Below are 26,047 nucleotides of genomic sequence, written 5' to 3'. Positions count from 1 at the left end.
GCAGAGTTTTTGAGCTGTAAACCAGACCCTGGCCTTTCTGAAGGTTGCCTGACCCTCAGAAAAGGCAGCTTCTCCAGCTGGCCATAGCTTGTCCTCAAGAGTGTCCCAGTCACCTCACTAAGAATTCCTTGCTTCTGTCAGGCAGCAGTTCTTGGCTGTGCATGTCCTGATAATTTCTGAACTCAGCAGTGTTTGGATGCCCCTACCCAGTCTTCAGGCTTTTGCCATTCAGCTAGTTAGCAGTATTCTTCCCTTGTGTAAGTCAGGAGTTGCTGTCAGTTCTGAAACAAAATCCTGGCTTTTCCCACCTCCCAGTATAAGCATGTATTTAGTTCCCTGTGCAGTTGGAGCAGCTTTGGGACAAATATGTAAAACTTGACTGTATGATAAGGCAGTTATTAATGATTAACATTTGAAAAGTATTTAAATTAATTTGCCTCTTTCAAGATATCACAAATCAAATATGTCCTTAGCTTATCAGAAGGAAAGGGTCTTCATTAGAACAGGATTGATATAGGAAAGTAATACATGACAAAATGAGGAGTCATCAGATATAGATAAAGCATTTCAGTATTGTCCTGTTATTACTTAGTTTAATGATTTTTTTAATCTCTGAAGAAGACAGTGAAGTCAGAAGTGAAAATGATAATTATAAAATTGTTACCAATTTGTTCCATCCAACTTTCCAATCAACTTGCTTGAATTCCTGTCAATTTGAGAGAGACAATCTTGTTGAGATTTTTAGTCTAACAAGCAGATTATTATTAATCTAGTTACAATAATGCTAACACTTGTAGTTCAGTATATTCAGTTAAAATGAAATAAATACAAAATTTACTTTTTCTGATGTTCTCCTCACCCTTCTCCTGTCCTTTGGGCTCCCAAGGCTCAGTCTGGAGGGCTGAAGAAGGGCTGCTGACCAAGAGGACTTGCTTCCTGTGATTCTTTTTGCAGGGATGAAATTGAGTTTCACCAGCCTGTGGGTTTCATGTATTGTTCTTCTGGCTCTTTTTGAAGATGATTGCAATACATGCCTTTTTCTCATCCTTTCTCTGGATCTGCATCCCTGGCTATTGCAGCCAGCCCCAGGGACAGCTCCCTTGTCCCAAATATAGTGGGCAGATTCCAGCTCCCACAGTTACCACAGAGCAGTTCATGCACTGCAGGGCAGAGCAGCAGCTTGGCTGCAGAGTTAAAGGCAGCGTGCAGCAAAGCCTGCATGCCAAGATCAGTGTCAAGAGAGGGAAGAGACGCTGAGGAAAGGAGTTCTTCGTTATTGTACTGTCATGGGTCAGTAGCTAGGTAGTGGGTGGGTGACATGCTCAGTTAAACACGTGGCCAAAACTGTGTGAAGTCAGTGTTCATGTCTGAATTAGTTGTGACTTTGGGTAGATATGGGAACATCTGGGTCTAATCAAGAACACTAATACATTTTTCATAGGTCTTCAAGTGGTTTCTCTAGCCAGTGAAGTGTCCTGCTACAGTGGGATACCTGGCATTAGGGACTGTGGCTTCTGGCCGGAATCTCTCCATGTGGAACTCCTGGAAATTCTGCTTGTGAGAGATAGGGAGTTTTTAAACCTATTTTTAAAACTACCTTTAACTATCTTTATTGTCTTTTACTTTAAATTATTTTCTTCTGTCCCAAATCTGTAGCACTTAAAGAATTTCTAGAGAGTAATAATTTTCTTCTTGGCCTTGATGTTAAGCTCCTTCAGTTTTCTTGCATGAAAAGTCCTTGCAATTCCATTAATGTATTACTAACTTTTCTGGGCTCTTATTTCAATTCAAATGCATTGGGCAGATTGACCAATGCTGTACAAAGTATTCTAGGCACCAGTGTTTCGTATAAAGGCATTGCTATTTTTATTTTTTTCCTTTCTTTGGTGGGATACTCCATTCTTTCTTTAAGGTAATGTTTCTAATTAAAATGTAGATAAGATGAAAAATTATAGCACAGTAGAAGGAAATTGCAAATGAATGACCATTTAGAGTACTCTGGGGACACACTCAGGTAGCATAATTTGTTATTCCTTTGTACAGAGAGCAAACGATACATTTATATTTCTGTTCTGAAGCATTACTAAAATGTAGCGTAAAACACTTGAGGTACTCACTAGGTTTTTGGCCAGTTCTCTTCAGAAAGTGAAGAATGACCTGCATTGGGATAGCTGATTTCTGCTTAATGGTCTCAGTTTGTCTCTCTTCTTTTGTGTACTCACTTCTGCAGAATTTCAGATTATGTATCAGAACAAGTAATGTGATTCCTGAATTAATTATCTGCTGGTATATAATGGCGTGATGTCATCAAAACCAACAGCTTCGCAGAAGCAAATCAGAATAGACTGTGGAGCTCAAGAGATAGTTTGCGGTTCATCAAAATAATACATATTGGCTTGAGATAAGATTAATAATGTCTGCAAAATGTTGAACTTTTTACTTGCCACAGTCAGACCACTATGCTACTTTATACACACACTTAAATATTCAGTAGTGTCTGGATAATTATGTCTGAAACGCCTGGTGGCTGCATATAAGAGGAAGTGGAAAGCTTTAAGTTCTGTTTTCTTTAGTCTTTCTCTTTTCTCAGGAGTTCACAGTCTATTTGAGCTGACTGTATGAGGACTGTAAAGGGTTTTGGTATTTGGTTAAGGAGAATCATGTAAAACGTTGGGTTTTTTTTACATAACTGAACAATAAACTTACTGAAAGTCTTGGTCCTACCTCTGTTAGGTATCTTTTATTTCAATTTGGCAGTTTGGGAATTCTTTGAATAGAATATGGACCTTTCCTTCTCTGTCAGTAGTGGTATTTCCTTTGCAAAATAAATCAGGAGCTTTTGAAATACACGCCATTCTGTTCTATGAATATAGGAATGTTAAACTACATCATCTTATTTGTTAGCACGTGGTTGCTTTTTGTAATTAGGCAGATAAAAATGGAGGTAGAGGAACACTATTTACTTTAGAAGCATGTGTTGTACAACACTGACAATTTAGAAGAATTTCAGTATCACTGCCTTCAGAAAATGAAGCAAATTCAATAGGCAAATACCCATTTGAAGAAAAATTAGGACCAGTGAATCAAACTGATTGCTTAAGACATGTTCAAAGAGTCTGCAAGTGGTGAATTTAGAAGTAATGAAACCTTGTAGTAATATCTAAAGAAATTCTTTGGAATTTCTCCTAATCAAGTAATAGCAACTCTAATCCTGTTCTGGTTTACAAGTTACTCACCTTGAACAGATTGAAAATTTGTGTCCCTAGAATACTTGGAAAAAGAACTCTGGATGTGGTAAGCTGTCAAGTGAGTCACTTGAAAAGTGGGAGAAAGTAAGTTACACTTATTTTAGCTACAGAAAGAGAATTTATTTCACACACTTGTTGTCTTCTAATGTCTATGAAAGGGTAAGACACATTTATTCAAGTGTTTGTTGGGGAATTAATTCAGAAAATCGGTTGTGCTGGGTTGTTTTGGGTTTCTTAATTGTCTTTTCTTTCTTTTGTTTAGCAGTCATGTGAATTAACCTGTTAATGAAAATCCATGTGACAGCAACAGCAGCTGGTGAAACACCCCTTCCCTCTTGTCCTCCTTAGACACTTTGAAAGAGCATAGTTCATGGACATTTCTTGGCTTTGGAGTTGCCCTAGCTACTGGGAGATTTTTATATTAGCTTTCACTTGCTGGATGGGGTTTTGGGTGTTTATTAAAATAGCTGTTGTATCAATGATGAACAGGTAAAAATATACTGGTCCTCAGGTTAACCTATTATATAGATGTAGATTCCCAGTATCTTTGAATATCTGTAAGAAATTGTGATATGCAAGAAGACAGTTATGTGAACGCGTTGGTTTTTTTAAAAATGCTCTGGTTTTATAGCTAGAGAAAAATTAATGACAATAAAGATACAAAATTGGGACCAAGTAACAGTGTCAAGCACATGTTATTTCTTCCAACTTGAGGTAGATACTGGAAGGGCAAGAAACTTTCTAGGCAGGTAGAGGACACACTGAACAAAGCTTCAAATAGAAAATTGCAATGGTTATTAACAGTTTGAGGTAATAGTTCCAAAACCCAGTTATATTTCAAAAAAAGAAACCCATCTTAGGTATTAAGAATTTCAGTAAGTTACATGTAAGGGGGTTTTTTGTTGTTGTTGATTCCTAAAAGGATAAATCCATTAGTCAAAGCTAAAAATAGCCGTTAATTTACTTGTTTGATATCCAGTATTTGTTACACAAGACAGTATGAAGAACTTCTACATGTCTGAATCTTGTGTCTTAAGGGGCTTTGGGTCATGATACTGAGGTGTGTGTGGAAACTAATTTTGTTTCGAGTTAAGCTTCAGAGCTTTTTCTTCTCAGCTGAAGAGCTGAGAACTGCCGATTAAACACTTTAATTGGAAATTAAGAATAGGCATACTTAAAACGTGGGTTGACGATTTTATTCTTTTGCGTCAAAATTGGGAGTAAAGTGGTAAAAGAAGTGTAAATTACTGATTTTCAACAAATATTCTTCAGTGATAGGTCACAAAATGTAAAACTTATCAAACTGCAAAGCGGCAATAAACACTTTTATGAAAAGTGACAGTTTTGCTCTTGTTTGAGTAATATCCCAGATTCTATGATTTTGTGATGAATGTTGTTGGGGGGGAAAAGGAGAGTTTGCTGCTATCCCCATTCCATTTTGGGTTTTTTTTTCCAATGTGTTTTGGTTGGTTTTTTTTCAGTGGTGTTTTCTTGTGAATAATATTTCTTAAAAAAAAAAAAGAAAATAAAAAATCTTGCCCAGCACACCACTTCTCGACTAAGTAGTGATCCAGGGAAAGTAATCCATCAGTTCTGCTCTGACTCAGCCTTACATATAATCAGATGAATCATGGGTATTGCTGAGAATGTCTTGGATATATTTTTCAAAGGCCACGATGTTACTTGAATTCCAGTCCTTTGCAAATTGCGATCATTAATGTTTCCTTCATGAGACGTCAGAATGTAGAACTCAGGCTATCAGAGTTAATGCCTTAGCTTCATTCACTTGGTTACTTATCATTTGTATTTTGTGCACATAAATGTCACCCAGACATACAGGAACACACAGTCTTTGCTGAAAACTAGAAACTCTAATTTAAGTCATGTGTAGTACAAAATAAAGAATCCCTTTGCAGCTGGTTAGATTCTATGCACGATTCATCTGGAAGACAAGGTAAAATCATGTTCTGTACCAGTTTAGTTGCAGCTGTTGATAATTCTTTTGCCAGCTGTGTATCATTTGTAGCAAAATTGAGGGTATGCTTTCCACACCTTGTATGCTGTTACTTAACTGAGCCATAGATTTGAAGTTCAGACTGCTGTTGAATATGCACAACTGTGTATCACATCTTAGAAAAGGAAGTACTTGGGTGGATAATAAGATGGTTTAATTGCATTCATTATCCTTATTATAGTTTGTCTCAAGGGAAGAAGCTTCTCTAAATTTTCTGGAATGGTTTCGAGATACAAATGTAGGTGGGGTTTTTTTGGTGGGGTTATGCTTAGTTGTTTGGCTGGGTTTTTTTGGTTTTTTGGGGTTTTTTAAGTTTGGTCATTCTTAATAATTGTGATCCTTGTTATACTTATTTTCCATTTCACCACTGAAATTCACTGGTTGTTTTTGCAGCGCTACTTAGTTTCCCTCCCCATGCTTAATGGTGATGTATAAACATACTACTTGCAAGGTACTTCTTGAGTTAAGACTGCTGCCAAAAGTGTCTACCTTCTATCTGACTTCTCTCTAATGTGCATTCATTTCAGCATAAGCTACCCAAATAATCCAATTTTAGGCCCAAATGTCAATGCATATTATTTTTATTAGTTATAAATTATTAATCGGTTATTTTAAGCTTGTAAGATAATGGCAGAGGAAATATTTCTTCCGATGGAAAAGACAGTTATTAGCTTTGACTGAGAAGCAGCTGAAGATAGTTGTAATGTAAGGGATGCTGCAATATTGACACTTAACAAGTTGATATTGTTGTGTTTGGAACTTGGAAAATTTGCTTTACATTTGATGATGCAGTCAAGCATTATCAAGATTGTTTGACAAGCTGTATTTACTTATGATATCATCAAAATGCTACCTAGGGTGTTCTGTTTGTTTTCAGTGAATTGACTGATCAGTCCAGGGAGGGAAACAGCTTTGAGTGTCTTTTGCGAGGTCTGTGAACTGGAAGGAGAAGGAAATAAGCCAGTATTTCACCTTTGGTGTAATGATAAGAAGTTGGAGAGGGTTTAGAGAGCATATTTCCTTTTACAAGAAGAGAGCAATAGCAAGAAAATACAGAGCTGCCTTATTTTTCCAAAGTAGGGCTGTTGTCATCACATAGAAATAAAATCTAGGAGATCTTACTGGTTTCTGAAAGAAGCTGGTTGTTCAGTGATTGTGAAGACTAGTTTTCATTATTACCAAAGGGATAAACTCTTTAAGGAAATAGATTGGTACATTGATAACTGTGTACAACTTAAATAATTTACTGGGATGTTCTTTGCACACAGTTTGCAAATGATACTGATAATTAGCATTCATTTCATTACTGTGAACAAAAATACTTGTGTTGATCTCAAAAAGTATTTTTTATTTAGAAAGGAGAGGATTTTTTTTTTTTCCTAATATGTCTTGTAAATTTATTTATCCATTTCTACGTGGTTTTGATGTGGTTTTCAGTAATCAAGATTTTTCCTCCTAGATTTCCATTTAAATTCAGTCAGCTTCAGCTCAGTCAACACTTTAGTTTCACTTTTATTGTTCTAAGAAAGGTTGTGATGATGATAAAGGTCTTCTCCAGATAAATTACCATGCCACTGCATAGCATTAGCATACTTTTGTTCTTAGATAATTTTTAATGAAAAACATAACTTTCCAACTCCATTCTAATATTTGATCATCTTTCTCCAAACTGCTAGAGAAGAAAATTAAAAAGTGATATATTTATTCCTGAAGAATTCATATCAGGTAAAGCTGCAGCCTCTGAAGACTGTGCACTTGATTTGTGCTTAAATAAAGACAATAATTTGGAAAAAAATTCAAGTGAAAAAAACACTCTGTCTTTCCTTTTCAGTTTCTTGATGAATATATCTTTCTTAGCTTGTATGTTGAAGTATAAAATGAGAATACTGTTCCACAAAATTAATCTTCCATTAATTGAAAGAACTCACTTTACTTAAAATGTTTATGAAGGAATAAAATTCAGCTGAAGTTGTTGATGGAAAAAAAACCAAACAGATGACTTAAGGAATAACAGGAATAGTATTGATGCGTTCCAAATTAGAAAAGTAGATTTTATTTTTTCTTTTAAACCTTTGCAGTTTATTGCATTTTCTTTGAGAGGCACTTAGGGTGACATGGTCTAGTGTGAGGTGTCCCTCATGCGCCATGGCAGGGAGGTTGGAACTAGATGATGTTAAGGTCCTTTCCAACCCTAACCATTCTATGATTCTATGATTTGTACTTGTTCTTCTAGGTTTTGTTCTGTTACTTAGGGCATTGTATTATGCCTGTTCCATTTCATAAAAATAACACTGACTGATTAAAATTCAAGTGATAGAAGATTATTTTTTTCATGTTAATGTTAGAATTTGGGAAAAACATTGCACTACCTGTTACATTTTCTTTCTGCATACTCCACGGTTATGACCATATGGTCATATGGATACACTCATAGGCTTTGAATTTGCATTCTGTTTTCAAGTGCGCTAAAATTGTATTGACACCTCATATAGCTTATTTAAGCAAAAAGCCTGCACATATGGCAAGCATAGTATGAAGAACAATTTTGTAGCTACTTCTCATGCACAGTGCTGTACTGAGCCCAGTCAATCAACACCATCTTGGCAGAGTGGCAGAACAGAATCTGCATATCTATTATAGTTCATCAGTGCGTATTGTCCTACAATTTAATTTATGATGACTTTTTTACTACTTTTACAGAAAATGAGTTCTTCATTTGTATTTTCGTTACGTGCTTAGGTTGTTCTTGGCCTGTTTCCCTTTTTAAATGTGTTTTAATGAGGCTGCTTGCTTCTGTCTGCCAGTCCCTCCTTCCTGACTTCTGAATTGGTTTGCCAGTTATTATTGAAGGTGAAAGTTAGGAAGAAGTCTCAAAGATCGTTATGTTTGTACATTATTTGTGTGAAATCTGGTTAATGAGTTGAATGGGAGAGCAGCATTAGTGTTCCCTTGAGGTGAGGGCAGGCAGGACAGGACTTGAGCATCACACATGCTGTTTGTAGCAGCTAATCACCCAGTCATCCTGTTTGTTCTGACTATCCTTTCAGTGTGCAAATAGCTGCAGGCACAGCATGTGCAATCTTTTGTCTAGTAGGGGTGTGATAGGGATGTTGGGGAATTGATGTCATTGTCATAAGAATAGAAACAAGCACATCTGTAGGAAGAATAATTCAGATTTTTTTCTCTGTTTATGAAACAACTTGCTCACGCTGTGTTTTTAGTGATTACTGGTAACGTACAGGTATCAAAAAGCCTACTGCGCTTTTCTTGGCACACCAAGTAGTTTCCGAAGAAAACAGGCCTGTAGAATTAGTTTGCTGTAGCAGATTTGTTTGTCCATCTAAAATAATAGACTGATCAGCCACTTTTTGTTCTGAACTTTCTAAATATGCATGCAAGATTTATAGAATGAGATACATTTTACATTATTTTAATTATGCTTTGAGTATCACCAAAAAAGTAGATAACATAATGCTAGAGAGAGACAGATTGGAGTGGGGGGATCAGCACTCAAGAAAACTCTAGGAATTTGTGTCATTTAGAGGCAGGGCAAGGTATGTGATATTGGTGGAGTAATTCGTCTGCATATGGTTTGCTTTCCAAGACCAGCTTCAGCTTCAGTAAAGCACACGTGAGAGAGTATCTCTCAGCTATTCAGTTCTGGAAGCTTTTAACCTGTTGTGAGGCATTACAGAATACCAGAACTGTAGGTATAACATTGTTCTGAAGTTCCTAGGAGGCAGAGCTAGTACTTTAACTTCACATGTTAAAAAGGTCTCCAGAATCTAGCATGAGGACCAGAATATTTACTTAAAAATCTTTCTCGCTGGTGAGGCTGGTGGTAGCTTTTCTCGTTGATGGAAAGAAGTAAGCAACTTGTCTGACATGTTAAAGATGTCTAGATTAAGGTGAGTTGCACAGATGTCCGTTTCCCTCCTTCCCTAAAGAAATGGCTGATGGAAGACGTTTTAAAGGTCTAAATTTTAGTGGATTAATTCACCCGTAATCTGTTAAGATACTTCATGGAGACTAAAAGTGTATGTGTAAACCTAAGTCTTACCAGGTTTTATTTTCAAAGCCTTTGAATGTGCTAAAGCTAATGTTATCAGTAAATTCAGATACTTAGTATGATTATGTTTTAAAAGTGCCTAAAATAAACACACTACAAAATGTAGAGGCTGCAGTGAAAAGGAAACAAATGATTAGACCTACCTCATAAGTTCACTCTAGTCTATTTTTTGGTTAAGATTTGTCAAGATTTGGTGCAGAACTTTTCAGTTACTTCAGTACCAATGAGAACTTTGAGATAACTTGTCTGCACTGACACTAAGAAGTCTTTATGGTGCTGACTATGTGAAGGGCAGAGTTACCCCATAAACAGGAGGTATTGTAATGTAACCTGGGAGATCTACATCCTTAGTAAAATGTGAATGAATCTAGAAGTTTCATCTTTCTTTTTTAACAGGCACACAGTGTTTTACTGAGATGTCGTAATTTTGTTTACATTTTCTACATACTTGCAATTTTACTTTTTATTACTTTCCAGTTTTCTTGGAGGAAGAGGGAGATTGCTAATATTTTACTGTTTTTCATATGTGGTTTGCTATCTTTTCAGTCCTCTTTTCCATGAAGGTGGAAATTACTCCACATTGCTGTATTCTTCCCAAAAAGTTTTTACTTCATTATGACAAATGTAAGAGCAGAACAGTAGCACAGCCTCTCAGCCTATGATTTTTGTATTCTACCACAGGAAATGAAGAACTGTTACAACGAGAAAGTTGTGCTTAATACCTTAACCTAATTTCTGTTCCTATCAGCTAGTGGTATTCCAGGAGCACAGGAAAGTCAGGAGCTGTCCTAAGCAGCAGCCTCTTATGAGAACTCAGACTACTAATTGAAAGGGAAAACCAAAGAAGTTCTTTCTCCACATCATCCCTGAAGAATTATTTGGAATTATTGTGAGTGAAAGTTGCATGCTCTTATTTCAGAGTGGATGAGACCAACTTCTAGGGTGCACAAAGATTTTATGGAGACCATGCAAAAGTGGAATTTTGGATGTCAGCAATTTGGCAGATAAATTGGGAACTAGTCAGAGAATGTGTAATTTACTTAACTAACCTACATAGTAATTTAAATACCTGTTTTAAGCCATCAGTTTTTAAAATATGGGAGAGAGTCTGTTCAGTGCAGCAGGATGGTGATGATGGCTTTTGCCCAAGTTTTTATACTTTTCATTTTATATGAGGTTTTTAGTATAATTGGCTACTAACCCCATGTTACCTACCTAAATGTATAAACTAAGTTTTCTTCTTACGCTAAGAAGAAAACAGTTTCATTCATGATTACCAAGATGCTGTCTATGTAAGTGTGGGAGTGCATGGTTCAAAATGTGTGGGGATGTGTTTACACAGATAACTGTTTGTTTGTTTTACTTATGTTCATCATGTGATTACACATGGGCACCAAGAAAGGAAATCCTAAAATGGAAGAAATGCTCTCTGCTAGAGGACAGTCACTGGCTGTGTTCTGTGCCCCTCTTGTATGTATATTTTGTCCTTCCCAAAACAGACTCAGTAGTTCTGAGGTGCTAATTCATTACTGAAATACTGTGTATCCTTCAGGAACAGTCACATAATCAGCTCACAACATAATGATACAGCTAACTGCAGTTGGTACAATTACAATGAGTACTGAAGACTCATTGAAGACTCATGAGTACTGAAGAAGTACTTCCTCACATTGTGTGTTTCTTTCACTTTTGCAAAACGTGTGAAAATGTCACAGTAATTGAGAAGTGCCAGCAACTAGCTGGGTACAGGATAAGTTCTTTATGTTTTGAAGTTCCCTGAGTGCTGGTGCAGCACTTTGAAAAATCCTTAAAGGTTGAGTATCAGTTCTTAAACTAGTGATTTGGGAGTCTTCTGCCAGCAGACTAATGATCAAAACAGCAGCATTAAATCAGTTGCTTTAGTTTAAGTACTTCCTGAATGTACATAAAGCCTTACCTTATTGGGAATTGAACTAACTACCTGCAGTCTGAAAAGCAGTAAGTTAAGCACTTAAGCAAAGGTGAATTACTAATAAAGAGCAAAAGTTTTCTCCTGCATGCACTCTCGGAAAGCTCTTAGCTGTTTGGGTAGAAGGGTAGCAGTTGCTGAAGCTTACCATTCCTCAGAGAGGTCTTTTTTTACAGTCCATGGAAATAAGTGATTCAGAGAAACACCACGATAAAGGCTTTTGGAAGATGGAAGAGGCAATACTTCAAACCATTTCAGATTCATTATATTCCCCTAATCTGTTCAGCAGCCACACTATTTCTCCTGTGACAGTGACTTCAGAACAGAACATGAACAGTTTTATCAGTGTATAGTCTACCTCCTGCCTATGTTGTTTTCTTAGAAGTTTTACTTAAATAATAGGAAACACACTCTTTGTATGCATAGATTTGTGAATTTGTCTCCCATGGGTTACACTGCTGAGAAAACTATTTGTTAAATACTTTAACAGTTTTATATTTTGTTGTTGTCAGTCCATCCCTACAAGCAGAAGATCAGGCAAAAGTACCAGGAGCACTGTATGGATGAACAAGGAGCTCCTAGGCAAACTCAAACACAAAAAGGAAGCCTACAGAAGGCGGAAGCAGGGACAGGTCACCTGGGATGAATTTAAAGGCACTGTTTGAGCATACAGAGATGCTATTGGGAGGGTCAAAGCCCAAATGGAATTGAATTTGGCCAGTGATGTCAAAAGACAAGAAGGGCTTCTGTATGTACATAGGTGACAAAGGAAGATTAGGGAAAATGCAGGCCAGGCCCACTGCTAAAGAAGGTAGGGGACCTGGTGACATGGGACATAAAAAAGGCAGAGGTTCTGAATATCACCTTCTTAGTCTTTACTGGGAAGACCAGCCTTGAGGCCCCAAAGACAGGGGAATGACTGGAGCAAGTAGAGTGTGCCCAGGGTGAAAGAGAATCAGGTCAGGGAGTACTTAAGCAAACTGGACATACATAAGTGCATGGACCCTGATGGGAAGTCATGTTTGACCAAACTGATAACCTTATATGGGAAAATGACTGTCTTGGTAGATGAGTGCTGACATCCGTGGATGTCAGCAAGGCTACCTAGGCTTCATCAAGGATTTTGACACTGTGTCTTGTAAGATCTTCATGGAGAAGCTGGTAAAGTATGGATTGGATGAATAGACAGTGAGGTGGACTGAAAACTGGCTGAATGGCTGGGCCCAGAGCGTGGTGGTCAGTGGCATTAAGTCTAGTTGGAGGCTAGTAACTAGTGGTGTACCCTAGGGGTGAACACTGTGTCCAGTCCTGCTTAACATCTTCATTAATGATCTGGATTATGGGGCAGAGTGTACCCTCAGTGAGTTTGCAGATGGCACACAACTGGGGAGGAGTGGCTGACCAGCCAGAAGGTCATGCTGCCATCCAGAGGGTCATGGGCAGGATGGAGAAATGGGCTGACAGGAACCTCACCTGGCAGTGTTCAAGGCCAGGTCGGACAGGGTCTTGAGCAACCTGGTCTAGCGTGAGGTGTCCCTGCCCATGGCAGGGGGGTTGGAACTAGGTGATTTTAAGGTCCTTTCCAGCCTAAACCATTCTGTGATTCTAAGCGTAAAGTCCTGTGCCTGGGGAGGAACAACCCCAGACACCAGTGTATGATGGGGGCTGACCAGCTGGAAAGCAGCTTGGCGGAAATGGACCTGGGGGTCCTGGTGGAAACAAAGTGAAGCACCAAGAAGCCTGCTGGTGTTCTGGGCTGCTTTAGGGCTGTTGTTGGAGCTGAACTGTGTACCCTGCACAACAGATTTGGTGTATGATAAACAAAAAAACCCAAATAAACAGATCAATGTAAAGAATGTGTACAGACAGATACAAACGAATATAAAGCCAATAGATAAAAGAATGCAGGGCTAACACATAAAGCTTATCTGGGAAAAAAACACACAGAATATTCCATTGGTCAGAGAAGCAGGCTGGATTCATTTGGCATGGAATAATGGAGTGTTCCTCCAGGAGTAAAACAAAACTATGTTAAATTTAGAGATTAATAAAATTGTCTCTCTCAAAAAAATTTCTAATTTAGTGGGGTTGTTTGCTTTGGTTTTAGTTTTGGCTAATGTTCGGGGGGTTTTTTTGAGTCCATCTTTCACCTTAATTTCTTTCAAACAAGTCAAGAGCAATTCCCAGTACAGGCAGGATGCTTACTGTGTAAGCACTGTACCACTTTAGGCTTGCAGTTTCTTGAATGGGAAGCAGTTGACAGCAGTACTGTGTTGTTTTCTAGTCACAAATCTGTGTGTGCTCTTATCATAAAAGAAGTTCGAATATATCTGATTGGAGACCATTATTTTTAATCAATTTTTTTTTTAAACATTCAGATTTCACTTATGTTTAACCCTTGAATAGAGTCTTTTTATCTGTCAGAAGAGACAGTCATCCTTTGTAGTATATTGTTGAATGTGGTATGCTTGGAACTTCAAGAGTAGTTCTTTAGTATCACCCAACACAGACCCTGGCAACTGTCTGACCCTCTAATGAGCCAAAGAAAAAAAAATAAATGCTGCTATTCACATTCGATAGGTTAGAAAACTGAAGCAAAATCTGTCTGAACTGCTCATAATCATACAGCAGTATGTGATTTATCAGAAATCTTTTCATTTCCTTTTTACATTTTTACTTACAATATTTTGGGAGTTGAAAGAAGACTGTAGTCACAGCTAAAACTCAGCTGAAGAAAATGAAGCATTTCTCTGATGTTCTGATGCAACTGCAAGCACCGTTGCATCCCTGTTTCTTCCTTTTTGCTCCTAAGCCAGACTAGCTGGCTGCTTTGCTCTCTTGATACACAGGCAACTGCAGTTAGCACTGTGCACTCAATAAAGCTTTCAGTTGTTTCAAGGCCTTTTCTCTCCCTCAAGACACAGATTGTTTTCAGCATAGAGTCAATTTATGGGAAATAGAAAATTGTTTTGGAACCTCACTGAACAGACTGAGACCTGATTATGAAGAAAAGGTTGTATGGCAGTGTGTAATTTAGAATATGCTGTGAGACTTTTTGTGAGCTCAGAAATTGTCTTCTAAGTGGTAGCTTAAAAATACTGTTTGCTTCCTTTATCTTGGGATGTCTTTTTATGTGAAGAACATCATCAGACTTCAAGCAGTCTGAAAGAAAGCAGAGCCTTTACTTCTGTGTATCCAGGGGGAGCTATCTGCTGTCACTCTTGATTGTTTGACAGGAAAATAAGCTCACACCAGTTTTTGCTTTCACTATCATTCTCTGAAGAAAATCTGTGGTGCTGCTATGGTGAACCTAAAGCTATTCCCCTGCTGTCTGTTTTGTCCTGTTTATGCTTACTACAACTGTATTCCTCTTTCTTGTGTATTTGCTTTTTAGTAAATCTGATTTTCTCTGGGTGCTAGCCATTTAGTTTTGTCCTTTTGGTAATATAAATTAAAATGTCACTGCAGCCAGAAATCTGAGACTGTTGTCTGAATTGAGAGTAAGTCATGGTGAGACTTGTCTGGAATTTTAACAAGAAAGTATATTTGTGTCAGACAACACAACTTTGCTAAAGCAAGCTACACTGAATTTGATTAGATTTTGTTTTGGGAAGCTGTAAAACATTCTGATAATAGAAGTATTGAATGCTCTTATTTTGTTCTGACTTTGTTATTAAAAACATAAGGTATGTAAAAATAGAATAGTTAATTGTAGGTGTGTGCTTGTATCTATAACACACAAGGTGTAAATTGACACGAAGCATTTCAATAAACTTCCGATTTATTGAGAAGTTTGTATTGCTGATAGTTTGATTGTTCCCTCACGCCAACAATATTTTTTACTGGAAATTTCTACTTTAGTTAGTTAGATAAGTGTAAATAATAGAAATGAAATTCTATTTAAAACATTAAAATGTATTTTAATTTTTCTTTCTTCCGTCTCTATTTATGAAGTTTTGGGGGTTTTTTTTAATTAATTGAGATCAGTGATTGAGTCATACTGAAAGAACAGTTTCTGTTTACAATGAGTTGGAAACAAAATCACTGCAAACTATTTGGGGTTTTGTGCATTGAAAGGTTAATTGATAAGACACAGCTATGATCTATTTCAGCCAGAGATTTAGCTGACTAATTATGGCTTCCTTGTAAAGAAGATGTAATGCTTTAGTAAGTGAAGTGAAGGGTCACTTTTTCCAATGGAATTCTAATGTGATCTCTAAATGTTGTTTGCTGATGTGTATACTTATAATGAGTAAATACTAGGGCAAATGACCTTAGCACTATTCTAGTAAATTCTGTCATCCTTACAGATACCTGTTGTGTATACCCACATTATGTTTCCAGATTTTTAGTACCCAGGGATCTTTGGATAGGCCATTAGGAATTGTTTTGATAGTATGGACTTAAGTGGTTGTGGAATTTCTTTTAAGAAAATTGATGTGAGAATGATATTTAGCATGCTTCATTCTGGTCTTGAAATCATAAACAATAAAAATTATGAATAAAGTAAAATACAGATGTCTGTAAAACTAGAGATAACATTTTTTAATTTACTGTTTAGAATTGATTTATAAACAGTAAAATGCTATTAAGGACTTAAAAGAGTAAGCTTCTAAGACTTCTGTCATGTTTTGCTTGCTTTTGTTGAGAAAAAACCAGTATAACGGTCATGTTTAATTGCTACTTCATTAAAAATTTATTTGCATTTCCTTCCTTCACCCTCCAAGTCTTTTCTCCTATCCATACCTCTGAGTATAAATCTGAGCCTGTGTATGGGAACAAAACAGAAAAACCAATACAGCTTCCCTTGGCACAAATAGGAGTGGTAGCAGAGGTGGAATGGCTGCCCAAATTTGAGGCAGAATTGTGGCTGAGGTTTGTTCTTCTGTCAGTGAATAACTGCACTGCTCTCTACTCAGGGATGATTGCCTGGTGGTACACAGGTTCCTTATAATTTAGTTCTTATTTTAATCTGGTGTAAAGAAAAAAAAGTTCATTATAAATTGGAAGAAAGCAAGGCTATGTGTTTGGCAATGAAAGAACTGAGTTCTAACAGACCTAGTATGGGTAAAAAAAAACATCATAGGAAAAGTTTAGCACTTTCTTAAGTAATTTATCTGAAAAAAAGGAGTGATGCCTTAAGTGTTTGAGGCTGTAAAATATAAATACTTCTTTTAATACTTTCAGAGTTTTTATTTCTCCTCAAAATGTGTTTACTCTTACCGGTCCACTTGATTTCCAGATTCCATTTGAGCTGCTGTATACGTGGTTTTCAAGAACCTCTTACATACGTCTTTGAATCATATATATGCTTCAGTGATGTAGTGACATTTATATTCACCAACATTTTGTCCCAGACCTCATGTACTTTAAGCTTAATTGGTGTAGTGGTATTGTTAATTTTCATATTTTATTAGTATTTCTAAGGGTCTTTACAGAAACAGGTATATGGGAAAACACCTTTAAGATTGCCTGTTCAGAAGTGAGTAGAAATACTAGATTTGTTGAAAGAGGAGTATGTGTTTGATTAATTTGCTCTTCACAGTGAAGAGAATTTCTGCTAAATGTTTAAGGATTCATTAACAGATACTACAGGTAAAAATCCTGAATGCTGCATTCATTTTCAGTCAGGAGATAGGATTGACGGCAGTTCTCCATCTTAGAGACTTCTGTGCATTATAGAGATCAAATAGTAGTCAACTGGGATTTGCCCTATATAGTAAATGTCCTTAATTATCAAATCCGAAATAAGAGGTGGAGGCGGGGGGGGGAGGGTGGGAGGGTGAAGAGAATGCATCACAGGTTACTTAAGTTGAAGCCTGAGCTGTTTGCTGGGAAAAAGTAGTTATCAAGTAAGGTGGCATTTTGTAGTTATTTATGGTCTGTGGAATTATGAGTATTGGTCTCTTTTAGAAAACAAAGAAACTTAAGGTACTGAAGCTGTCTTCTCTTCTTTGGCTGTTGTCAGCTTAGGGAGATCATTTTCATCTGGGTACTATGACACAAACACAAATAGTAGCTACCAGTTCACATTCATGATGTTTTAAACAAACTGAGCTTTAATGAGAAAGTCAGTAACACTAATAACTAGTGACATTAAGAAGTCCTCATGATATCAAAACAATAAAAAAGTAGTTAGTTGTATTCCCATAGTCTCATTAAGTTTGCTATCTTCTGGTTTTTGTTTAGTTTTGGTTTTCTTCCTTCTTTTTTCCATCTTTTAGAGATAAATAAATTTATTATTAATTTAATCAGCCCTCCTTTTTCATAGTAGTGTTTCTAACTTAGAAGCCAGAATTTTGCATTTCACATGACACAAGGCAGTGGAAAACCTGCAAGGAAAGTTTGTGGTTTTGTTTTGGGTCTTTTTTCAGTGCACATGATTATTTCATAGAATACCGTTGCTACCACAGTGGTGAGAATTGAACTTATATGTGTCCATACTTCATAACACAACATCACTGACCCAGTGGTGCTTCTGTGTTTCATGAATAAACTGTTCTGTTGTTGATTTTGCTTTTTTAAAAAAGCCATTTTTTCCTTAATACAAACTTTGTGGTAGAGATTTCCCTTTAAGAAGACAGGCTCTAGATGCTACTAAATTCAAGTTCTTGAATGTTAAGGTACACATCAATTAGTGATTCTTTACAACCTTGCACACAGTTGGGCACTAAACGAATAAAACACTGGAGAAAGCAAACCTAAAGCTGTGATGTTGGAAGAGTAAAGCTGATAATAATATGGACCTTCAAATATCTAGAGGGACTAGACTAAATCCATGGATTTCTTTCAATCTGATAGCATCAGAATAAATACTTTATATATGTCTTAAAATATTTGACAAATACAGATATATATAGTACTGAAATTGCAGATCTTAAAGCACAGTAGAGAAGAAAACATCAGGTTTCAGAGCTGTGAACAAATACATGAACAACGAAGACGCCAACTTAGTAGGAGCCTTTAAAATACCTAAACAACAAACCCCAAAGAACCAATGAACCGAAGTCAGGAGAAAAAGAAACAGGAAGAAAACAAAACAAAACAAAACAAAAAGCAAAAGAGCAGACTGAAAGAATTGGACATTTTCTCAAGTCTCAGCAGAAAACATAAAATCAATAAATCTGATTAAATACTCCACCTACTTTAGCAATACAAAAGTATAAGGATTTGTGTGAGACACTACAAACAACTTTTAAATGTGTGCTCTTGCTCAGTGAAGCATGTTTGAAGACTTCTTCTTACTTAATGTATCTAAATAAGAAAAAGAAAGACAAAATTAAGAAAGAAAGGATGTGTTGCCACTTTTCACCTAATCATCGATTAAAAGTGATTCATTCAAGCAAGAGTTATTTTCACCACTTTCACTCCATTATCTCATTTTTATTGCTGTAGCACTCAGATGAAAATGGCCCTTGAATGAAGAGATACCTGTTCAGCTTTAACCTTGCAAATTGTTATCTCAAAAATTGTTATCAAAAGGAGCAATATGAAAAACTGTATGAGACTCCATTATATTACTGTTTGAAAAAGTAATGCAGAACTCACGTCAAGGCCGCTTTGACTTACAAATACTTATAAATCAAGATTTGGCCTTAATGGTAACAGTGCGATTATTTTATTTTTATGAACTTGAAATACAGAGTCTCCTACCTTTTTAAGAATCTTACATGATAATGTAATATACGCCACTTCTTGCACCTTGTTGTGAATCCTGGCTGCCTTGTTTTAGTTTTAATAGCGTGCATTGGCTTTCACGTGTTCAAGCTCATGTATATGTTATTATATACTTTTTTTTTTTTTGAGAAATACTGAAGTAAAGGACTTAGAACCAGCTGTTGTCAGAAATCAGTTTCCTGACTTCTTTCTGACTCGTTACGTGATGGCTTGTGGGTACAAACAAAGCTCCAGTAGCTCCAGTGAACCCTTTTAATTTGTTTTCCATTTCTGTTTTGGCTTTGTCTGCCTTTTATTACTTTGCTTTGAATACCGTCTTCATTGCTTTTTTCCACATTGTACTGAGGTTTCCTATGACACAGTATCTTCCAGAGATAGGTTCACTTAGTTTTGTTATCCTTGCATGCCCTTCAAGCAAGCTGTGTTCTGGATTGTGTTTTAAATATACTCGATTGTGTTGGTACAGATATACAAAGTAATTTGAAGTAAAAACTCAGAGGGTGATAAAGATAGGAAGAGTATTTTAAAGTGAAGCTGAGAAGTTATCATGGTTTAACCCCAGCCAGCAACTAAGTACCACACAGCTGCTTGCTCACTCCATCCCCAGTGGGATGGGGAAGAGAATCAAAAGGGTAAAAGTGAGAAAATTGGTGGGTTGAGGTAAAGACAGTTTGACAGGGAAAGGAAAAGCTGCACACACAAGCAAAGCAAAACAAGGGATTCATTCACTACTTCCCATTGACGGGCAGATGTTCAGCCATCTCCAGGACAGCAGGGCTCCATCACATGTAATGGTTACTTGGAAACATAAATGCCATTAGCCCAAATGTCCCTCACTTCCTTCTTATTCCCCCAGCTTTATGTGCTGAGTATGAAGTCGTATGGTATGGGATATCCCTCTGGTCAGTTGGGGTCAGCTGTCTCAGCTGTATCCCCTCCCAACTTCTTGTTCACCCCCATCCTACTAACTGATCGGGTGGTGTAAGAAGTAGAAAGGGTCTTGGCTCTGTGTAAGCACTGCTCAACAATGACTAAAACATCACTGTACTATCAACACTGTTTTCAGCACAAATCCAAAACCTAGCTCCATTCTAGCTTACTGTGAAGAAAATTAACTCTATACCAGCCAAATCCAGCACAGAAGTTCAATTACTAAAAGCTAAAAATGCAAAGGCCAATTTGTTTCTACAGGTATCTGTTATTTTTCTTTTAAGTTAATAATAAAGTTGTCACTCCTTGACAAAAAAAAAACCCCAAAACCTTGGTTGTAATAGTATTGATTTATTTTTTCCAAGGATCTGATATAACCCATGTTTTCTATTTTTAACTAATACCTAAAAAAAGGCTTATAATTTGTCAACATTTTCTGAGAAAAATCTACAATGTTCTAACAATGATAGTGACTGCAGTAGCTTATCTCTGATTTCTCTTCATAGCATGCACTACTTCACTACTTACACACTCCATGTGCAATTCTAAAAATGTGTAATGAGTGTTATGATGCACCTTGGAGCTATGCCTCCTGAATTTTACGTGGTTATAGAAATAAATGCAAAACATAATAACCCTATTTTTTTATTTTTTTTTTTTTTTAAGTTCTCGGTAAATCAAACATGAGGACATGCAAGAGTGGGAGGTATGACAATTCAATAGCTACTCTGGCTACATTTTACATATCTTTAAAATATTTTTTTTTTTCTGTAGAATCTAAATGAGTACATTTTTTTAGACTCTTGAAAGTTTGTAGTAAATGATGTCGACACATTTTATTTTAGGAATCTGTGAAATCATAGTTACATACACATCTGTTGAAAATCTGTGAAAGATTGCCTTATAGGAGCATTTTTATATAGTGGCCTATTTATGAGCTTCCTTGCTGATTGCATTTTAAAAGAATGTCTCCCTGCACAGATGACATTCAGTTTTCTAATTTGCTTTTAATAAGGCAATCCTTTTCAGAGATTTATTTGCTTAAGATAATGAGGTAGGATTACAGAGGAATTAACTGCAATGCTATTAAGTTTGGTTTTTTTTCCTTGGATCTAGCCTTATGCTTTCAGTTTGAAAGTAAGCTGAGATTTATTTTTCCTAGGCTGCACAACAAATTCAAGGCCAGAAGACAAAAAGGCAGCTGAGGTAGTAGTTCTTTGGAAGAATTAAGACAACAGTGTCTTTGAGGTATGTTTGTTTTGGAAATGCTAATTATTTATTAATCTTGCTGCTAAGTATAAGAATAGTGGTGAGTGGTTTTGAATATAGGTGACTTTTTCACATCTTCAGACATAGCTCGATTTGGAAGGAAACTCCAAGACAGACTTCCCCCCCCCCCCTTTTTTGGTAAGCATGGAAGTTAGTTATAAACTTGCTTCTCTCTTATCTGACACTATCTTTCTGTCTAGAAAGTTAGATATAGCCAGATGCAAAGCTAAAAACCCTAGAGGTTCTATGTTCTTTCTGACTTCACAGTTAGAGCTTTCTTCATGTGCCATAGTTAATGTGAAAAATTTACAGATGAGAATGTTCTAGATAAAGCTGTAAATACTTTCCTTTTTGATTATTATATAGATTGATCTGTTTTCTGTACAGGAAACATTTCTGTGAGCTAGATGTGAAGAAAAGCATGATACAGACATAAATTACAAATAATAGGGAGACAATAGAAAGTCATCAGTAGGTAGGCTGAATAATGGAGGCTACACGAAGGAAATTCACCATTGCCTTTCCACAGGTTTAAAATTAGCCTAACAGTGTTCCTCAGTTACAAAAATTGTTTGAACTCAGTAATTTGGATTCCACTTTTGAAAACTAATGATTAAAGCTTGTGGGGTACCAAGTAAATGGAGTTGATGCTAATTTAATTTTAGGTCTAGTTATCACTTAGCACATTCAGGAGCTTTAACAGAGCAAATTATGGTCTTCATACAGTCAAATAGGCTGGGGCCCAGAAAGCACTATTTCTAGTACACTTGGGAAATACTGTGTGTAGGTTAACTTTTCTGGAACATCTTCCAATCCTAGTTTTCTCTTTCCTTCAATATATCATGTTTCAAAGAACAAGTGTTTTTTCTCTTAGAGGAGGCATTTTCTCACAACAGTAATATTCAAATTCAGCCATCTTTGATTACTTCAGTCCTCACTTGAAGCTCCGTTCTTTTTGCATGAGATCTACTTCACCAGCATAGACTGCTGTCTTTTCTACATTGCTGTCAGATCTGTGCAATTTTATTCATGTTTGACTTGATAGACCATGTAGAAGTTCTGCCTAATGACACGGCCATTTCATGTTAAGTAATGACTTTACGTTACTTAACATTCACAACATAGAATGAGATTAACATGAGATTAAGTAATGGTTTGTTAAGTAATGCAAGTGTGTAGTGGGATACATCCTTTTTTGTCTAAAAGTATATTTTCTACTATAAAAAAACCTCCAGCTGTTAGTTTCCTCTTTCCTATAAGGCTATATTTATTTCAGCTTTCTTTAAAAACTACCTACCTGCCCAAGACTGTTGACCTCTAGACTTCTTTCTTTTTTATTTGCTTTAGATGTTTAATAAAAGGTTTGCAGCCTTTGGGGTTGAGAAGCTGAGTTCTGTAAACTATCTTTATATAATACTATTCACGATGAATACATTCAGAACACCTTTCTTGCCTCCTAGCATTTGTAACCACAAATACCTTTCTTTTAATGTCAGTATTGTTTCCTTGGAGAAGCAGTATTTGAGTTATTGTAACAGGAGAGAAATCAGTAAATACATTCTCACATTTAACCTATTATTCTTTTATCTGACAGCATACCTAAATTTTGTATTGGAATTTAAAAATGTTGCTGGATTTTTTATGAGGTTCTACACATGTGCCAGTGACATCTGAGAACAATGCTTTTTAAGAAATGAAGAATCTGCATTGCCTTTTCATGACTCCCATTCAGACACATACTTGTTCCTCGGGGCACAGTTTGTCTCGCAGATTGTATTTGATTTGTAGTCTAAGGATAGAAGCTCAGAGTATCAGTGTTAAATACAGAAGCATGTTATGGCAATATTTTTATATTCAGCCATTAGAGAAAACGTTTAAAGAAAAAAGGATCTCATTTTACTTGGTCTGCCGAAGCAAGACACCAAATAAAATATTTAATAATATTAAACCAGTATGTTTAGCTTCATATGTATTTGTGAAGTTGATAAATTTTTGCCTAGACTGATCTGTAAACATTCCGGTGCAGTTTTTGTTATAATTTCTTAAATCTTTATAAAATCTTCACTTTCTCTCAGTTGTGGAGACATAATTGTAAAGCACTAGGCAAAATTTAATATATTATGAGGAAAAACAGAAGCAGCAAAACATGTCTCATTCAATCTACTAGATCATTTAATCTTGTTGGGTTTAGAATTTCTGTTATTTCATAGAGTTATGTGGTGGCCAGGTTACCATGTGACTTCAAATGGATTCCGAGTGTATTATTTAATCTGCAGTTCAACATTTTGGACACTTTACAGAATGTTGTAATAGTCAAGTACCCAAGTGAATTCAAATTTCTTGGTAATGGTGGTTTCCATGGTAAACATAGTCCTTGGTGGTGGAGGGGACTCTGACTTTCTCATGTGAGAGCCTTTATGTTATGTAACAATCAGAGTAAAGGAGAGAGAATTTTTGTAGCCAAGAATTGTTCTTCTCTCTCTCTCTCTCTCTCAATATATATCTGTATCTACGGATATAGATATAAATATATAGATATATAAACACATAGATATCTTTCTCAAAGTCTTCATATTAGACTTTAAAGGGTGATTTTATGGTTATCTGAAGTTGTACTTTAGTATCTCCTCCTGGTCATGTAGGCCTTTTTTAGCAAGCAGTGCAAGGAGCTACTAAAATTTCATGCTGATACTTTTGAAATTGTCTGTCTTACTAGTAAACCTGAATGAAATAAATGAATCTTGCAAATGCATTGAAACCATTCTTGTTCTTAATTAACCTGAAGTATATGTTATTATTGGCTTACAGAGGCTCTGTACTAGATGTTGAGAGTGAAACATTTGCATGTAGCTTATGTATCTGTTAGTTTAGTGCATGTGTAGTACTCCAACTTATATTTGTCTGTTCTGGGCACTTAAGAGAACATAAGATGTTCTCTGAAATGCAGAGCTCAGAGACTCTCTGAACCCTTAGGCTTCTCCTTGCATGATGATTTTTGATATCCTGACAACTTTTAGAGCAGGACTTGTGGAAAATGGAAAAAAAATAACAAACCCAGTGATTTAATTTTGCTTCTCTAGATTTAAAATGAAGTTACCTGATATTCCCAGTGGTCCTGTGCACATATTGTCTTTATATATGGTTATACACACGTAAAGTGTATGTACAGTTTTGCTGTAGTACACAATGCATGCTGAATTCTTTTGATCTACCTTCTAGAAATGAAATACATGAAATACATGAAAACAGTTTATACACAGAGCACCCTAAATTTTTATAATCTTCTGTACACCTGTGTAAAAACCTGACTTGATAAATGCGCATGGATGTTTCAAAGCTACCTCATCACATATATATATTTATGATGGGGTAAAGAAACTCCACTTTCTTTCAAGTTTGAAATGCAGAACCAAGATTCAGCATTGCTGAGTGCTGGCCTCGCTTCTCAAGATACAAACTCAGAAATGAATTGCCTAAAGAAATGGACTCTTAGTCAGTTGGATTTTAGCCTCCCTTACTACTCCAAGAATAACTGGCATTTTACTTCTGTGAAAATTCAGAAACATCACGGAATGTTTTGAATGTTTTGTCAAATTAAGTTGAAAAACATTTTAAAGCAGGAAGTTGGTCGAAGCTTATCAAAAAAGCCACATTAAAATCTGAATATATAAAAATGGAATATTCTGAGCTTTTAAAGGTTTTCTACTCTGAAAGTAATTTTAAAAACTGAAATAATATTGAAAAACTATTTCACAAATCCATATTTCTGGTTTCAGAATCAGTATAAACAGACCAACATTTTTCTTATCACTAAGAGCATTTGATTACATTTGAGCTAATGATGTAAGAGGCAGAAGCAGTAATCAGAAAATTATCACCATGTATGTCTGAAAAAAGTATTTTGGGACCGTTTCAGATTGATTATGCGGGTCAGGAATTTTTATTAGTTTGATTGCATAACAGCCACAGTACACAACTGTTCTTGGAAGTTATGTAAACAGTAGATATTCAGCCATCTCATCCGAATACGTTAGAAAGATTTAAAGTAAATTTCTAAACATAAGATCAAAACTTAAGAGTCAAAGGTCAGTCATTATTGTCACCAGTCTGGACTAGAAGCTGGTTTAGTTGAAATCTGTCTGTAGCTGCTTTTGTGCAACCATTCTTATTCAAAAGTACAAACCCTATGTATTTTGCTTGTCTTTTGCTAAATTAATCTCAGGTTCATGTAGCCTGTGTGCTTCCTTTTGGTGTCGTAACGAAAATGGTTGGATACTCATCAGATTGTTTTCCAATGTGAATTCAGTGGCATGTACTTTCTGCTCTAGGACTAAAGCAGTGGAACTACAGCTGAGGATTGCACATGAAATGTGACAGCGTGAGGAATCGGGAAGAAGGGGAGGAATTAATTGCATTTATTGTTTCAGTTGAAGAATGTGACTTAAGATTCCTAATTGAAATGGCCAAGCTGCCAACCTGTCTGTTCAGAGAAGGTGTATCTGCATGCCAGGGTATGAGGGCACTAGGTGACCACAGGCTGGTATGGCCATGCCCTCTCCTTCCTCCCAGGCGAAGTCCCACTGCATGAGGGCTGAGGCAGCTCCCAAGGGCACGGGGAGGTGAACCAGGGCCCTGGCGATCGGTAATGGTGGGCAGCTGCAGAAGCCATCCCCTTTGAAGCAGCTTCAGAGTGAAAGATGGGTTTGTTTCTCGCATGCAAAGCATGCATTAGGTGTGATCTAATCGGCAGGGGATCGGTTATTTTGTATGCAGGAGTTTAATTACAGTTGGCTAGTTCTGGCACCTGTTAACCTGCCATTTTTATCTGCACAGTGTTTGCTTTTGTTTATAAGAATTTATTTAAAATCTAACATCCAAAAATCCACTGAAAT

The 26,047-nt window shown here is 36.5% G+C and overlaps 1 protein-coding gene across 5 annotated transcripts in view; it reads left to right on the top strand.

Moving 5' to 3' along the window:
- Positions 1–26,047, top strand: part of CDH18 (cadherin 18) — a 513,966-nt gene that overhangs the window by 181,343 nt on the left and 306,576 nt on the right. For 4 of the 5 annotated variants that reach the window (XM_030500750.1, XM_030500758.1, XM_030500775.1 and 1 more), the window contains exon 3: positions 21,049–21,134. The exons of the other annotated variant lie outside the window; for it this stretch is intronic. The gene's annotated coding sequence lies outside the window, so the exon portion shown is untranslated. The remainder of the gene's footprint in view (positions 1–21,048; positions 21,135–26,047) is intronic. 5 annotated transcript variants of the gene reach the window in all.

Source organism: Strigops habroptila, chromosome 1, assembly GCF_004027225.2.
Source record: "Strigops habroptila isolate Jane chromosome 1, bStrHab1.2.pri, whole genome shotgun sequence".
Taxonomy (NCBI): Eukaryota; Metazoa; Chordata; class Aves; order Psittaciformes; family Psittacidae; genus Strigops; species Strigops habroptila.
Note: the sequence above shows the minus strand (reverse complement) of the source record. Positions and strands in the feature narration are given on the sequence as shown.